This window comes from Coturnix japonica, chromosome Z (genome assembly GCF_054131305.1).
Source record: "Coturnix japonica strain WE chromosome Z, WE-NBRP24, whole genome shotgun sequence".
Lineage (NCBI taxonomy): Eukaryota > Metazoa > Chordata > Aves > Galliformes > Phasianidae > Coturnix > Coturnix japonica.
The window spans coordinates 14,072,982-14,087,247 of record NC_140702.1 but is presented as its reverse complement, the minus strand read 5'-3'; the positions used below and the strand labels follow the sequence as shown (position 1 = coordinate 14,087,247).

The 14,266-nt window shown below is 38.2% G+C and overlaps 1 long non-coding RNA gene across 1 annotated transcript in view; it reads right to left on the bottom strand.

The window, feature by feature from the left end:
• The window catches only part of LOC146753760 (uncharacterized), a 64,629-nt gene extending 53,447 nt beyond the window's left edge, over window positions 1-11,182 (bottom strand). Inside the window, exon 1 of the long non-coding RNA XR_014939217.1 lies at window positions 11,114-11,182. This is a non-coding gene — a long non-coding RNA (uncharacterized LOC146753760). The remainder of the gene's footprint in view (window positions 1-11,113) is intronic.
• Window positions 11,183-14,266: the final 3,084 nt, after the last annotated feature.

The following is a 14,266-nucleotide window of genomic DNA, read 5'->3' as shown; positions in this document are numbered from 1 at the left end:
CATCCTTAAGTAGAAGATGTTGCAGATACATAACAGAGTTTCCTTTCTGAAGTGCATTTTGCACAGCCAAGAAAATGTCTTATTAACTAAAATGGGGACATTGGCCAAGGAAAATAGAGTAGGGTTCATCAAATGAAAGAAATGCAGACTGTCATTTTATCCTTTCTGTAAGAGCTGGCTAAAAATCTCACTGAAGTCTGCTGTATCAGAAAACTTAGTTTGGTAAAAAATCAAGCTGTTCCCTGGGACTGCTCTGATTTTCAGATGCTGTCAGTAAGTTGTGCCAACTTTACCTCGTAACAAAGCATTCCCTTTTAAGTGCTCTGACAACAGGTATGGAAGAAAGACTGGAAACAATCATTCCAGAAGGACATGATGAGTTTCTTACCCCTTGAAATCATTGAATTATAGAAATGTCACTGCACAATACATTTCAAGATTTCTTATATTTCAAAACCTGATGACAAATAATTCTTTGGATTCCAGAAACTGCTCTATGCCCTGAAGCATTTTTTTAATTCTTCTCTTTATTTTATTTTTTTTTTTTCCTGAGACAACTGTTTTACCCAAGAAGAAAGGGGTCAGCAAACCAAAACCAAAACCCATAATGTTTCCATGTGTCATTATGCTTATATAGGCTTACAGTCTAGTCACTTTAATGAAGGGAAACCTATACAAGCGACTTTTGTGACTTAATGCAGAAGCCTGCGAGGAAAGAGATAACTTATTAGGAAGATAAGTAGTCTGTAGATTTAATCAAATATTACATAAACAACTCTCACACCTATGTTTGGATGTGGAACTAGTACTAGTAGGTCTTTTTCTCCGCAGTATAAACAGTGACCTTTGAATTTATTATTACATTTCACTAGATATCTCAAAGTGTCAAGTGAACTACAAAACATTCTCATTTATATGCACAAGTCCTTCCCTTAAATCTCAGTATTAAGCATAGAGCCTCTTTCTTCAGTAAAATAAATAAGATGTTGACTGTTGTGGCAGGAGAGTCTCCGTTGCAGAACCAAGACCTTTATTGTAGGTGCTCACAACCTTTTATACCTGCTCAACAACCCCTTGGTCACATGTACCAACCAGGCGCCTCGTGCATATTTACATCTGGTGCAAGCAGCTACCAAGCTTGTTTACTCATCTGCAAGGCAATGACTTTCTTTGTCCCACAGACTGTGAAGATAAGGTCTGCCTTGGCTATCGTATCCTTTCAGTCACAAGAGATATACAGCATCTTTCTTCACTCCCCCGCAGCTCTGTGGCCAAGCTTAGCCTGCTCATTAAAAAAAGCAGGAGTTCATCAAGACACTGTGCTACCAGTCTCTTGTTGGGGAGAGAAATGAGCAGGATTCAGAAAGGGAATCTCAAGCCTTCGGATTTCAGGAGTATTGTATCTTCTTAAGCATCTTCATCTTTTGCCTTCTCTACACCCCCCTCATGTGGCTAGCACCGTTCACTGCATGATGGGTTGAGTAAATTCATATTCCCAACTGAGAGAGCATAAGACTGCAATGCCAGACATGGCTACTCCTCTGCCGAAAGCCCATAAAATGCCCATCCTGGAGCCTCTGCGTGGAGGCTCTGAGTCCTATGACAAAGCCAGAGAGGAAAAAAATGCTATCGAGTCAGTAATTGTATCTCCTCAGAGCTTGTGATTTTGTACATTGTATTGTTTTGGTTTTGTTGTTTGTTTGTTTGTTTCATCACTCCTCCCCTCTGTATTAAACCCAGCTGCTTAATAAACGACTGATATTCAGACCCACATGACAGCTGGGTAAGTCAGGTTACTGCTTTCAGACCACAGCTCCAAATTCAAACACAGCTTAAAAAAGAAAGAGACTTCACTGCTGTTGTTCTGAAGCAATGAGGAAACTCCTCTGCCCCTTAATACAGTCATCCATATCAAATCCACCCTCATCCTTCAATGGACAGAATTCAGCTTTCCAGAGCAGTGCAGCGGAAGGCATCAGCACCAGAGCCCAGCTCAGCAATGCTCCGAGGGGAGCTCACCATCTCTGAAACTTTCTTGAGTCCAGTTTCTTAATTGTGTCTTCTAGATTAAAAGTCTAAAAATAATCTGACACAAACACTTTGGCACAACTACTTCCATTCCTCCGCTTTTTCCCTTTAGCCTCACTGGATTTAATATGTTGTGCCTGGTCATATCTTTGATCCCAAGGACAGAATCTTTCAACACTTCACCTCACAAATCAGGATTTCCTCCAGTGGTGCTTCACTTTGCCACTTAAAATGGAAATCTTTCCATTTCATGCACAGTAACTATTCAAATTAAGATTAAATTGGAAGCATTACTTATGTCGTTTATGAGGTGGGCTATCTTTAATACTTCTTCAAGCCAGTTCAATTGAAAAAAACTCTCTTAAATGTAATAGAAGACATTATTTGCACTCTTCTGCAGCGACAGGGAATCCACCTGTAACCAGGCTAGTATCTCCTTTTTCCACTACAGACAAATCTGACCTATTTGAATTGCAAGCTGCTTTTGACCAGAGGAGTTTATTCAACATTGTTTTGCATTCATTTGACTCTATAAATAGGAAACATCCTCTAAGTTCCTGAAGAGGAGAAAACTATTTTATATAAAGAAGCACGTCAAGGAAAGCATGAATAATTTATATTTTTACTGAAAGTTTAAGCTTTTCTATGGGGTTAATGTTGTTGTTGAGCTCAACATTTCAAAGCTGTACATCCATTTTCTACTACATTGTCTCCTGATGTTAAATACATCTATTTCTTCCAGACAGTACAGAAAATACAAATCTTTTTAGAAAAAGGAACTTGGAAACATGATGTTAAGTCACATGTGTTCAGAATATTGAAAGCCAGAATGTATAGCAAACCAGTAAAGAGCCTGTATATGCAATGAATAATATATATATATATATATTAATTAAATGTAAGACAAATTTGAAGTTACCTGCTCTGAATATTGCATAGTACTTTGATATGCGCCATAAAATTATGGAGTTTAGGACTCCATAATTGCATAAATGTCTTAACACTGAAAAATCTAATACTTCAAACCCACTGCTCTCATGCCAATGAACACTGAAGGGTGTGGAAATGGCAGCTAACACTGTGCTACAGCAGCCAGTGCAGAACTATCATCTGCAGCATTTAATCCTTTAAAATAACCTAAAATCTCTTTACAGAATTTCCTTGCTTTATTTTAGAAATACTTTTCTAACCATAGTAGTATGATCATTAAAACACAGGGTAAAGTAGAAATCACTATTTTTTACCAGCGTAGAGGAAAAAGAATTGGTGATTTAGCACAAGAAAGGGTAATATCCAGAATATTAAAAAAAAAAAAAAAAAAAAAAAAAAAAAAAAGTCTTTATTTTAAGAATGTGGCAGAGTGATTATATCACTTTTCTTATAGGGAAAAATAATTGAACAAACAATGACCCCTTCCGTGATTACAACTCATCACTAATAGGATTATTGTTCTCAGACAAATAAGGGCAATTTTGCAGGAAGCTCTAATACTGTTCTCATCAGCATAGTGACTATTCAGAGGGAGAAAGACTATGTGCATCTATTTCAGATTCATAATGAGACAATAGATATTAGAGAGGTCTTCTGCTTCCAGAATTTACAGCTGTAATCAGTCCACCAATTTTTATATATATATTTTTTTTCATATATCCATAAAGCTTCTTAACTGCAGCACTTTTCCTCATTAAAATAAATGCTGGACCAGACTTTTATCTTCATCACTTTCTTTAAATTGGTACTTTCTTACTCCTCAGGATAAATAAGGAAGTACAAGTCTTGCTTCATTTCAATGAGACATCCCAGTCAAATCACCAGATCTAGCTAGAAAAGAGCTATATAGCATAAAGTGTTTCATGTTCTAGGAATTAGTTTGTTTCACATTCAAATGAAATCCAGAGGTTCATATTCTTTCTAAAGCAAATTAATCCCGAACAGGCTGGCACACCTGCAAGGTTTGGCATTGTTAACAGAATCACAAGTTTAAAGTTTCAAAAGTCTGCAATTCAAGAAATAAATGAGGCAGCCTGTTCATCCCAATGGTTACAACGTGTTCTCAACGGCAGACATACTCCAAGTTCCACATCCCCACACACTGCGTTTAGATAGAGTGATCATTATCAAGATTACAGTAGTACCCTGCCATGTTCTCACAATGACAGAAAATTATTAGATAAAGAACAATCGCTGTGGTCTGACAGTGAGAGTAAATTGAAGGAGTGGGAAAGGCAGGTTTACTTCACAACAGTCAGGAGGATTTTTGGCAAAATGCAGTACCTCCACTGAGTTGTTCCCTGTTGCCCACACACGGTTTCCAAAACAAAGCTCTCAGCTTATCATTAGTGCATATGCACAACTGCATAATGTCATTACTGCTTCTGCAAAATCTAACAGAGGGCACTAAGAAAAACTCTTAGCATGCTGGGGAGAAGAGCTGTGAACAGGAAACGGTATCAGTAGTTGACAGTGTGTAGGACTGAGCAATGGCTACACATGTACTCAGCAGAAGAGGAGAACTATCCCTACTTATGAACAAAAGCCTTCAGAATGAGAAAAAAAAACACATGTGAAGAAAAAAACTAAAGAGAATACTATGGATTCAGAAAGGTAATTCAGGAAAATTTCAGTTTACAAGCATGTTTATTTACAAACCTTCTAAAGCATCACTAAGAAGAGAATTTATTTTCACAAAACAGAAATGAAAACTGTATTCCTTCAAAGGAGTTTTCCTTCAAAGTTAAATTTTAAGCAAACATAGAAATGCATGGGCTGTAAACTTACAGAAAGAAAGCTGAATCTAAAACAACGCTTTTTGAAAGGCTTGATGCTGTCCATAAACAGCAAATATTTAAGAGGAGGCTGATGTTTCTAATGACTGTAATAATAAATCACAGTCTACTTTTGTTCATTCCTTCTCAGTATCCAGAAGATGAGATCTGTTCACCTCCCAGTGCTAGCTCAATATCCATTACAAGTTAGAGCTACACAGGAACTGCTAAGAAGTGTATTCATGGCACAGATCCTTTTTGGCACAAAAGCCTACAAATCGTTCCCAAAGAAAGCTTCACAGTTCCAGCACTGCGTGCAGTCCCTTGGATTACCAGTATGCCACAAGAGAACTAATTCTGTCATTTTTCTAATAGCTCCTAACATTCAGTGTAACCCACTTTGCATCTCATTTGTTTATCTATTGAGTACTAGGGATACACTGTTCTCATTCACAGCCCATTTCACTTTCTGTGGGGCTTTTCACACTCTGTCACCAGTCCAATTCCTACTCCCCTTCTCCTTGCACCATTTTTTGTTTCTGCTGACTTCCATTTTCAGCAGAAGAGGAATGTTCTACCAGCTTTAGTGCCCAGTGCTCTGTGCTGCTGCCCATAAACAGCCAGAGCAAGCACTCTGGGCCACATCTTTGTGTCTCTCAGATAGATATAAATTTCCGTGCTTCTACTGGCTTCAGAATAACTAGAGGTTTACATCTGTTCAGACCATGTGTGTACGAGTTTCAGGGCTCTTTAAGTACAATCCAGCAGCATGGATCTGTGTCCATTTAAATACATGGCACACTAATGGGTGAGGAGCTGAGCTTTAAATAGAAGTAAAACAGATTGTCCAAAATACATATGTTCACTTCTCAGCTCATTTGACCATTCATGAATTGCCACCAAGTGACTTTTATGGTATCAGGGACGTTTTTAACACAAAAACTATGTGCTTTACACAGCATGTTTGCCATAAAATAGCAAATGAACTGTGCACATGAATATATCACACTGATGTCCTTGGTTTTCTGACAAATAAATCAAAATATGCAAAATGCATGAAATGTAGATGAGAAAAGATTATTTTTTTCTAGTACAGAATTTTTATCCGATCAAAGATCACTATTACAAGAACAGTTGTTATTTTGGGGGGATTATTCAAATCTGATGAGTGGAATTGCAGTTAACTCGCATCCACGTCTGGAGGAAGCTAGAATGAGACACAGGAGGACCTGAATTGTCTGGGTGTCAGTGTAAGTAAACTGCAACTCAGCCATCCAGCCTCTGCAGAGATACTTAAGGAATGCAAATGAGCACAGGAGCAATATTAGAGAAGACTTGTCTAGAATCTGAAGTGTAGGAAATACAATGCAGGGAAAGTATCTTTCTTATATATCAACCGATCTATCAGATTACAAGAGCTGCATAATTCTCAGATAGGGAAGAGGGGGGGGGGAGACCTGGCCTGGCCTTCCAGTAGCTGAAAGGGACCGAACAAGGAGGGACTTTTTATAAGGACACAGCTACAGAATGAGGGGAAATGGTTTTAAACTGGAAGACGAGGTGGAACTCCATGATCTTAAAGGGCTCTTCCAGCCCAAACCATTCTATGATTCGGTGAATTCAGGCAACTTAAAGGCACACAAGCCTTTAAAGCATTAAGTATGAAGACAGACGTGATTATCTTAATGAAGTATGCAGTCTATCAATCTTTCTAACTACAGCAGGGGACATCGTGCTGGCATTGCCTGCTCTCAGCACGTTGTTGCCAACATTTCATACCTCTCCCGTTAGCCAGTGACCAACACACTGCTATGAAACACCTGTCGGAAATTTTTAAAGGTATCTTTTGGTTGCTTAGCAGTGGCAGATTGACTCATGCTTTACGTGGAACTAAATCCTGAGGAACTATTTTTGGGCTCAGAAATACCATGCTAATTGCTAGGTTCAACTCCTCTTTGTGCCAAACAAAGAATCTCTGTTGACATTATGGACTTTTTTTGAAGTAATCCATTAGTTCTTCAATTCCTGATGAATGCTTTTCTCACACTGCCATCTATGTTAATAGCTCTAATTGGCTCAATCAGAAGTACTCCTTAACATAGTAAAAACATTCCTTTGTTCCTCCATAGCAAAGCCAATCAAAACTGAGATTCTTTTGTCAGTTTATGCTTATTCTTTTTGTTCAGATTTAACATCACATATAATTACAACAGAATCAATATACATGCAAAACATTTCCACCAGAGATTCGTTTAAATGTATGCTAAGAATCACACAGCATTATTCACTGCAGGCTTCAATTTAACATATGCTACATAGTACTTCTTTTCCTTCTCTCGTGTTTCCCCAACTCTGATTTCAGTTATTCTTCATCCAAATGAGCAGACATATAACTAAGCCTGTATTTCCAGAGTCTATTTTAAAATAAAACTTCTCTATGAAAAACAAGCAGGTACAAAGCACTACAAATTCAGCCTATTTAACCAGAGGGTGAGAGACTCAGTATCACAGAGAACCATAGTTGTGACTCCTAATACAGCAGTCCCCTTCTGTCCCATGACAGAGGCACCTTACTGAATGAAACAAGAATCTGAGTGTATTTGAACCCACACTGGACAGGCAAATTAACATGGCATTAGGCACTATAGTTCTGATGTTTTCAAACTTTCTGTTGTTTGACTCAATATTAAAAAGGATGTTAATCACTACTTGTAATTGGATATTATTTCCATTAATGACAGGGAGGTTGTTGGCTTTCCAGCTAAAAATACAGAAGTTGGACGCTGACAAATCCCAACACCTTTCTCTATCCTGTGTTTAATCCTGATCATGCACAAATCATGTGGAAATCTTATGATACTGAAAGAATGCTGCTCAGCAACCAGCAGGAAGGTCTCCTGGATGAACAAGCAGAAAGCTGCTCTGAGTTCATACACAAGATTCAACGAATCCTTCTCTATGCTTGTGGAATACCTTCCTCAAATCTAACTCTGTCCCATCATTAAAAGATAAGGCTGGCACATCCTGCTAGATGTGTATTAGTATCATTACTGCAATTCATGACCTTAGTTTTTTTCTGTACCTATCTTATCATCCAAGAAAAGAAGAACAGATACCCATCTCAGATAGACTCAAGGGAACCATCAAAGAACAAACAGAATTCCCTCATCTGGTCCCAAAGCCCTCTTCATTATCTTAACAATGGAGGTAACTCTCAAAGTAAATAAAGCACAATAAACTAAAGCCCCACTCAGTCACCAGCTGCATTCTAAACATACACTAAACATGCTGATTCCTTCCTAATAGCAATAATAAGATTAATTAAAATTATCTTGATTTTCTGTGATCTAACTTCTGCAGTATGTAAAATATTCTTTTTTCCACGCTGGACTCCAGGAATCAATATGCATGCTCACACAGTCACTCCCCTCTAGTGCCCACCTCAAGATGTGGGTGAGTTGTCCAGTTTTCCATAGACCACATCTCTGTTTGAATCAGCATCGGTAAGATCATGGAAACTGATTTTTGGCTTATTCAGTAAGCTGTGTGGTACACAAAGCATCAACCCACCCTCACACTATTCAGCCAATTATTCAGACACAACCCTTAAGTTAAATGTCTGAATGTGATAATTTTCTTTAAAGGGCTCATAATTTCAGATGTGCCCCCAGTCTTACCTCTGTGACCCATCTTTGCTTTTCACCTTTTTAATTGGTTTTCACAAGACTTGGCAGGTTTTATTTGTCAATTTTAACAAAATAATGACTTCAAAAAAAAAAAAAAAAGGTGAAACTGAGGCATGAGTCCTAACGCACTTAAGACCTATTGAAGTTCACAGTCCCAGATAATTTCTCCACTGTTTCCCCAGTTTATTATTAAAATAGCTGAATATATTTTTTCTGTTTACTAAGTCCTCACTAACCCAACTTGACTAATTTACTTTATTCTTGATTTACCCATGTGTAACTGGAGAAGTGTGTATCCTACACAATTTAAAACAAAATAATAATTCACATGATAATGAAAACTTAAGCAGCAACCAGTAATCAAGAGGATATGCTTAATTAATCCATAATCTTTAGGATGCAGCTGAAAACAATCTTCAGTAATGCATATGCAGTATCCCTGTCCGTGGCTGGAAACAAAATCAATTTTGGGGTCTGATTAAATATAGAAGTAAATTAAAAACTAGCTTAGCTCCTTCTGCATCCTTTGTATTTCTCCAGCTTAAGTCTCTTCTGATTTTCATGCCTCCGTCTTCCATTGTTTCACTTTCTGGGATTTTATATTCTCTTAACATCTTACATAAAGAGCTGCTTTTGCCCCAGGAGCCCTTGGAAGCCACCAGTCAACTGCCTGAGGAAACCCCAAATTTTCCCACTGAACAGAATCAGAGGGTTCACTCTCCAATGCTTTTTACCAAGCAGCCCAGTTCCCCAGGCTCCTGTTTCCTCCAGCTTACCTCCTACGGTTACAGAGGGAAACAAACCTCCCCCCCTGCCACAAGCCTTGTCATCTTCAGTCTTGTATATCGTTTGATTGCACCCCCCAGGCTCCTGTCCTGAATCCAAAGTTTGTCAAGATGTTTTTAAAGGCACGCACAAGATAGAGAAAGAGAGTGTGTAATTCAATAGCCATTATAGTAATAATGTCCTTTGAGAATGAAGCCTGTTCGAAATTAAGCTGACTGTACCTTGACTTCTCATTCGATCCAGCTAGTGAAAACTCACATTTCACTGGCAGGTATTTCTGCTATGATATAAAAGCACACAGAGTTCATAGAAGCAGTACACAGAGTCTTACTTCCATCTTAAAAGCTAAATGCGTTTTGTGGCTTGTCTTCTTAACAGGCCTAAATTTTACTTCTTTGTGCATAAGCAGTTTAGCACACTTTAAGTCAAGTTACAGGGCCAAATGTGAACAGATCCTGGCCCTAATATCTACAGAAATAAAATATGGGCTATTTAACTAGTTGAGAAAATCAGTTTAAGTGATGAAAATTTATACTGAATGGATTGAGTTTACATGGCAAAGCCATAGTAGCAGGGGCTGCGAGTGACCATGGAACAGAGGAGATGATGGATTATTGTCTGACCACAGCCCCCATTCCCCTGTACTGCTCAGGAATAAGAGGCAGAAAAGGGTGGATGAATGAGAAAGTGTTTTTAGTTTGCTTTTAGTTCTTATTGCTCTAGTCTGTTATCAGTAGGCAATAAATTGCATTCGTCTCCCAGTGCTGAGTCTATTCTGTCAATGAAGGTACTCAGTGAGTGACCTCCTATCTCAATCCAGGTGACTCTTTTCACCTTATTTTCTCCCCATCCTTCATAGGTAAAGGGAAGAAAGCATGTTGGTGCTCAGCTGCCCATTGGTGTTATATATGCATATGTCACATACATATTTTAACAGAGAAGCCACTAGAAAAACTAACTAGGTGAAATGTCCATGAATAAAGTTCCATTCCTTAACATTTAAAAAAAAAACAAGAGCAAGTATTTTTCTCTGCAGCATACACTCCAATTCAAGTAAATGTTACTGGAGTTGACAGAAGTATCACATGGTGAAATCCTGAGCTTTATTTTATATGGGAAGCTAGACATGCTGATCATAACGGCTCCTTGTGGCCCTAAAATCTATGTATCTATTAAATCCATGGAACAGTGCCAGACTGTATCCAGTTCCTAATGTGAATTTGAAGAAGACATTTCTACAGTGGTGCTGCTCCTCATTAGCTCTAACAATCACCATAGTACATTCATCATTTAGTAGATAACAAATACAAGATTCTGCACTGACCTGTCAGGTCACTGCAGAGGGAGTTTAGTAAAATATATATATTTTTAAAGATTAGGTTCAGAAATAGTATATGTTATTCTAAAAGCAGATGTGGAAATACTAAAAGGAGGACAGAAGCTCTAAAAAGTGCAAGAATTATTTAAGCAGAAGACACAAACAGTTCCCTCTAAAAGAGGTCACTGAGTGTCAGAATGCTCTTGTTATGAAGATGAGGGAAACTTCTACAAAGTCCTCCAAAACACCACAGTATGCTGTGAAAAAGTCAGTCATTTCAATATGTTTTACTCTTCATATTGTCATGAATAGTTCTGTACTCAAGCATTAGCAGGTCAATAACATTTCAGCACCAGGATTTCACTCTTTTTCATTTCCTAGATTTTAAGGAATTTTAGTTAAAAAACAAATCCCTTAATAAAAGAAAATGTTTTCACAAATTGCCTAATGACAGCCTTACAAAAATTTCTTCTGCAACCCGCCTGTAGTGTTACTGTAACCTGAATATTTTGTAGCAGACTTATCCTTACCTCAACTGGTGCTTCTTTTTCCTCATTTCTCAGGGTGCTCTTGGCCTTGCCATGAATGCATCAAGATCTGTATTGAAAAGCATCAAAGCACAGTAAGAATGGTCCTGGTAAGATGCGACTTAAACACAGAATAGTGGACTAAAGACTATGAGAGCTACTACTTTATGTAGCAAAGTATTCCTAATTCTCTGTCAATGTGTATTATGTCCTCCAACACCTTGGCACTTGGCATTAGTTCTTGTCTCCATTAATACTGCACCTACATGCTGCTGCAGCACACAGCAAAACCAATTTATTCAGACCAGGAGTGGGCACATTCCCTTTAATTAATTCCCTTTAATGTAGTTATAAGATAAAAGTAGGTTTATGACTGCCTTCTGCTTTCTTGGCTGTTGTATGCCAGATGTAGGAGAGAAGCACTCCTACATGAGCCCTGCCAGTGCAAAGTTAACCCATCAACAGAACGCACAATAACTTTGCTGCAAGCATCAGTGACATTTTCTAAAGGTTTCTACAGGCTTCGCAGCCGGGTACACCATATTTTCAGACTTCTCCCAGTAATTTAATCACCAGCCAGTTTCACCATAAGTGGATTTCTGTGACTGGTAATGGATTAACGCAGCCCTCAGCACAAGAAAATAGGAAAGTGGCTGAAGGAGCATAACCTGCAAGCACTGGGACAGAATTACCAATGTTACACAACTGAAAAGCTGATTGATTTCAAGGGGCATTTTGCCTGATTAACACCCATGGACCACTGTCCACTGTATTCTTCTGCTGTTGACTCATTGGCAAGTGGAATACAAGCACTGTGTGCATTTTGATTATAAACAGCAAGAGGTTTGTCAGTCATGACAAAAACAAGGACATTGTATTAATGGAGATCAATGCCCTCTTTTCAGCAGCAGTGAAATATATCTCTGCTTTTGGGAGCAGTTCTCACATGCAGGCATAAGTGAACTCAGAATCAACACTAACACATTTAGAAGGAGTTTCTACTCTCCTTGATGCTGGTGCTGACAAAACCATAAGCTGCTGTTTTATAGAAAACTCAAAAGAATTATTTAAGGACTAAAGGGTATAGAAGTAAATTCATGGAAGTCCATCTTCAGACAGTTTTGAATGGCATACTGGAATAAATGCAAATAAATCTCATAGCAAGGATTTTTAAGATATAAAGTGAAAACTACAAGTGCTTATGTTGTGTGAAGTAATTACATTACTTTCCTTTTTGCTAAACATTACTGTTGCATTTGACATTCTTAAAATGACCTTGAGCCACTTCTGCTCCTAGCAAGAAAAGGTTTTCAGAAAGATTTTCCTAGATAGAAAAGGTTTAATGTTCAACAGTGTCACCAGAAGTACTTTTCCCCTACCACTTTGTTCAGGCTTGAGCCATATAAAACTATCTTCCTTTTTCCCCATGCTCACTGAGCTTTTTTGATGCCACTAGTAGACTGATATAGCACTGCATCAGTTGAACAAACTCAATTATTTTAAACACTCTTCATCTTAATAGATATACAGTATTCAGATAGGACTTTGTTTCTCCTCCTTTTCAGGCAGGTGGCTTCTCTGTGTTTGGAAGCCTGTTCTGCACAGATACTGCACTTGCTTCCTATAAGTAAGGAAAAGACAAGAGTTGCTTCTTTTCTGAATTGCTGCAAGCTCTCAGTCCTGTAATCACACACATCTTTGAGTGACTCACAGCAGACATCTTCCCAAAGCAATTTTACAAATGATGGTAAAATCAATCAGTTGAACTGGGACATTTTCATTACCTGTTGCAAAGAAAGTGAGGACTTTAACTTTAAGAAAGAAAGAAAAAGAAAAAGAAACCATACAGAAGCTTGATATAATTGTGCCTGTAGAATGGATGAAACACAGAGAGCTGAGAAACAGAAAGGAGTTAGGAACAAAAAAGTGAGGAGAGAATATCCAGAAACCCTGGAATGACAAAGATCAGGTACTTTTTGTTTGGTTGGTTGGTTGGTTGGTTGGTTGCTTGGTTTGGTTTGGTTTTATAGTGCCAAGGAGAAAAACAGAGAATGAGTGAGGAGTGAAGACAGAGAAATAACTCAGGACAGATTCAGATGTACCAATACAGAATGATTACCAAGAGGACTTGGGCAAATTTAAAAGCTATAAAAAGACCTGCTTTAAAGTGAAAAGAAGAGGATGAATGAAAGCAGCTGGAACAGACACCTTTCAATGTTACTTAAATATGTCCAACTTCCTTCAGCCTATTTCTGTCACACCATGTGCAAGCACAACATCTGTGCCACCAACACTCCAGGCAGGAACAATGGCATTCTCTCCAACTGCCCCAGCTGTCCCCAGGATGTCCAGCCATGTCATGTAGCACTTGCTTTTGTCTACAAAAATTGTGATAGGTTTTGTGTGTGTGTGTGTGTGTGTTTTTTAATAAGTCACGCAATACAGAAATCTCCTTGAAAATTCATTTGCAGGTACACGTTCACACAACATAACGATATCAATTTATTTTAAGTGCTATAAAGCTCATTTCTTTATAGTCAAGTAAGATCCCGCAAGCTTTAGAATTTCCTTTAATTTGGTAAGAAGTATGTTTTCCAGAAATGAAGTCGCAAAGAGCTTTTTATTTAATTAATTAATTATTGGTCTTTTGTCCACACAGACAACAATTTCTCTATGTTCCTGCTACTTGTAATCCCTTCTTAAGAAACCTTGGTCATTCTGCAATTGGTTTATCTCTGAAACCAAAGAATGATTTTATTAGCTATTACCATTTCAGGTTTACTTTCCCTACATCTGGTTTCACTTTTTCTTCACTCAGCTATGCAACACTCACTTTTATTCCTTACCCGACTGGCAAAGACATTTCACACTCTTGCTGTGTTTTACAGGGACAGCATCAATGTCCCTGACAGCCACAACAGCGGGAATGTTACTTTTCAGAAGGTAATGAACCTGGCCTCCAAAGAAACTTGTCCAACTCTCTGATGTTTAGAGGTCTGTTAAAGGTGAAAGAAGTTGGTCTCTTGGCAACCTGTAACCTGAAATGGTTGAGTAAGCACAGTGCTGCAGCAAGGGAATGGAAATTAAAACCAAAGCTGGCTTAGTATCAATTATTAATAATACTCATTAAGAATTTAGCCTCTACTTTGTTTAGCA